Genomic DNA, 4254 nt, shown 5'->3' with positions numbered 1-4254 from the left:
GCTTTCAGCTCTGGTTTTCTGTGAAAGTACCATGGTCTTATGCACATACTTTATCTGAAAAGTTTAGAATTGGATATGTTATGTCCAGCTGTTTTGTTTCCTAACCATTAAATAGTTTTATCAATTAGTGTAAATCAGCACTGTATGTATATTCTTAATGTGACTTAAGTTTTAAAAGTTTAAAAGTTCCATCTCTATTTGAAAGGGCAAGGTTCATGTATTAATGGTCTCCAAATGAGCCTTTTGAGAGAATCATGACCAATATTGAAGTTGTATGATCATCTTGTGATATGGAGAGTGGTGCACAACTCAAGGGCACCATGTTACATTGGTACAATCACTGTGTTGCTAATTATCACGAGTTTCTAAATGTTAGCGATAAAGTCTCTTGAGGAAAGGACAGCCTTTCTAATTCACATCAAAGGCGTCTTTTGGGCCAGGAGCAGGGCTGTTTGGATGCTGCTCTTCAAACCACCCGACGTCCCAGTAACACGAGAAGTGTCCACATTCACAGTCCGGCCATATCCCCAACAGCATGCCTAATTTCATTGTGTGAATGGAGGAAGTAAATAGATTATTTTTCCATAAGGACATTTCTACTGGCATGAGTGACTTTCAGTATTGACTCCTTAAGGGAGAATCAGATATAAAGATTCTTATGGTTTGTTTGCTTTTTGGTTAACGAGCTGGGAGAAAATGAATACTGTCTTGACTTTTAATGAAATTGCTTGTACGACTCTGTAAAACCCTGGTCTAACAACAAAGAACATTTTTTTTTTCCTAAATGTCTTAAAAATCTGGATAATTTTCCTGAAATGCTCCTCCGAAGTACTAGAATCAGTGAATTATTAGAACAGAGCATATACTAACAGTGTTACGATTTAACATTCATGAGTGACGTTTTAATATCAAGTTTATTTATGAGTGTTCAGATTTTCAGACATTTGAATCTTTATAATTTAACCGACTCTTTCCTCCGTGGCACAACTTCTAAACTTGAAGGATGTTGAACACTTGTGTTTAAGTTCAAAAAACAGGATTTGAGTGAAATCCTCCAAGTTGTCAATTTATAGCCTTTGAAGTAATAGTAACGTCTTTGTCATCTTCGTTAATAAGGAACACTCAGAACATATGGATGACTTGAAAAATACACATACGAAACTATTTACTTTGTACTTAACCCGAAGTACGTTTAGACTTTGGAATTTGAAAATTAAAATGAAACTTTTTTTCCCTAAAGTCAACAGCCCGACCCTGTCTAGGCCAGGCTGGCTTTGCACTCTTCCTCCTTCTAGATCTTGTGCCTCCGTAGAGTCCCAGCAGTCGCCTGCTTTGGAGGCTCATTTACTAGTTCATCAGTCAGGGTGTGGTCTCGTTCCTTGGTTTTCATTTCTTAAGTTAGGTTTGAACAACTTAACTTATTGGAAGATCTACGAGAAGACATTTAGTGGCTAAGCAAAGGACAGTAGTAAGGAGCCTACGGTGTATAAATGTCTCCTGACTGCCCTGCTGTCCTTTTTATTAGTTAGCTTCAAGTGCTTTCCCAGGAATCCTGCTGTACAGTTTTCAGAATTACTTTCTTCGTATAGGATGAAATCCTCACTGGTGCTATATGGTTGGAAAGGACTTGCTTCTTCTAGAAGAGCATACTGATGTCATACAACTGGAAGGAAGCAGAGCGGGTGTGGATTCTCAGCTGTTGTCCGGTTACCTCTTGGAGCCAGTAATTCTTGACGCAGCCTGGTGTCTTTAGGAAATTGCCGGGGATTCAGGTCACACAGTGTGGTCTCTAAACAGCTACCATAATTTTACCTGAGTGGGAGATTTAAAAAACCAGTATATGCTTATGTGCTGATCTGAGTCTACGTTACAGTGTCTTTTATGGTCTAATGATTTCTTCTTTTTTAAATGCTGCCCATACAGTTCTTGACAAAACATGTTTGATAGTGATAGTATTTTCATGTGTAATGTGTGGGTTTTGCTGATTTGGATTTTAGTCTGTTTGAAGTACCCTCGATGAGTGTTTCCTAACCTGGAGCACGAGGGCCTTCTGTGGGATGTTAGCTTGACCCTGAGGAGTATTTTTCTTAAATGCCTTTTCACCTAGTAAACCAAAATTTTACCCTTAACAGTATTGAATGCCTTCACTTCGTGCAAGGACGGGAGGAAAGGAGCGGAGATTTAAGAGAACTAGAGTTTCTAAGGCTACATATTATGTAGAGTAGCTTAGATTCAGGACACACAAGCCTATTCGCGCTGAAACATTTCTCTTGGAACTCCAGTGTTTCCGTAACAAAACGTGTCCTTTCTGCCTAGTTGCTAGTGTGAAATTATGAAAGGACTTACTGAAATATGTTTTGTGGTCCTCTTGACAAGCGGATCATCAGAATGTGGACTTTGCTTTCTTGAAGAAGCGCACTGAAAAATGGGATAATTCATAGTCTGATAATGTTTTGTTTGGGCTTTGAGGGCTCCCGTCACCTTGGGTTTTGTGGCACATCTCACACATTTATCACGTAACTACAGTATCACATAAGTTAGGGATGTTTCAGTACATAATGTGAATACATTTCTTTGATAAACTGAGAGAGAAGGCCCAGTAATCTCTTAACCTTATCATAAAGAATTCTTACCCCTGAAGAATTCCTGAGGAAGCATTACTTCTGAAGTCACACTGGAAAACGTTACAAGGAAACATTTCAAGGAAGAGTACATTTCCTCTTCGGGCAAAAAAGTCTCGTTGATTTCCTCAGTAGGAAAGGCTAGTCTGAATCATTAACTATTCTGCATCGTAGGATTTTTAAATGAATGTAGTTTTATTAGTTTCACAAATGCTTGGTAATAACCAGAAAAACAGATTGCTTACGACTTGGTCGTTTCTGTTGACGGTCGCAGTTAACCTGTGAGCAGTACTTGCAAAGCCAAAAAGCAGTCTGCTTTTATGGTAAATTTTTGTAGATTATAGATTGTGGAAAGATGGATTTTAGCCCCACAGCACAGGTGAACTGTCACTAATTTACCATTGTGGAGATTTTTCTCGTGAACTTTTATTTCATTGGAGTGAATCTATAGGGTTTTTAAGGCACGATTTATTTACCTTTTCCCAAAGACCAGTCTTACTAAAACATCTTAAAATTGTTATATCCACTTTACAGCCCTTTGAATCCTTAACCAACTGAGCCACCCAGGCACCCCTTACAGTCCTTTGAATCCTATAGCGTTTCCTTGTTCCTTTCCTGGACCAGTTGTTATTATTTCGACCATTTTCTCTCTATTTTGTGTGCTTTGTCTGTAATTTATTAAAGCCTTTAATGATATGGCTCATTTTTGCATGAGTTCTAGTTTACCATGTGTTCGATACTCTATAAAATCTGTGACAAGGTAGGAGCGCCTGGGTGGCGCAGTCGGTTAAGCATCCGATTTCAGCTCAGGTCATGATCTCACGGTCCGTGAGTTCGAGCCCCGCGTCGGGCTCTGGGCTGATGGCTCGGAGCCTGGAGCCTGCTTCCGATTCTGTGTCTCCCTCTCTCTCTGCCCCTCCCCCGTTCATGCTCTGTCTCTCTCTGTCCCAAAAATAAACGTTGAAAAAAAAAATTTTTTTAAAAATCTGTGACAAGGTCAGAGTTGAATGAATATGAGTGTAGAATCTTGTCTTAACAGTGCCAGTTTTATCGGAGCTTTGTTGTATTTTGTGGAACTATGGTGCATAAATGGAAGACTTACAGTAAAAGTTTTATTAAAAATTCCTTAGTTCCCTCCAAACTTACATCACTTTGAGGAAGTTTTATCATTCTGTGTTTTGGCTTCCTCAGCTTTAAAGCATTAATGAAGATGGTTTCATGGATTGTTTCAAGTATTCACTTAGAACGTGGATATCCTGAAATGATCAAATAGCACACTTACAATTAATTTTAAAAGCTAACAAGAGTAAGTAAAATGTACAAAGCCAGATTTACCCGAAACTCCATGGGTGCGTGTGTGTGTACATTGAGTACTACTGATTGTGTAAAATTTACCCATCACTTATTTTTCCTTGTAAAAGACAGATTGTGCATAGAAGCTCTTTACGTATTTTGAAGGTGGAAGGAGAATTTTGTTTTCATATGATTGCTACCAGTTGTGTGTGAACCACGTAAGATGGAAGACTTTAATACTTTATTGGAACGGTTTGTCATTTGAGACTTAGTATTATTTATCAAGCTTAGCAAAACTGATTTGTGTGGGTATTCAGTTAGTTGACCTTGAGTATTTTAG

The sequence above is a fragment of the Prionailurus viverrinus genome, chromosome D1 (assembly GCF_022837055.1).
Source record: "Prionailurus viverrinus isolate Anna chromosome D1, UM_Priviv_1.0, whole genome shotgun sequence".
NCBI lineage: Eukaryota > Metazoa > Chordata > Mammalia > Carnivora > Felidae > Prionailurus > Prionailurus viverrinus.
The sequence above is the reverse complement of the archived record's forward strand: the minus strand, read 5'-3'. Positions refer to the sequence as shown.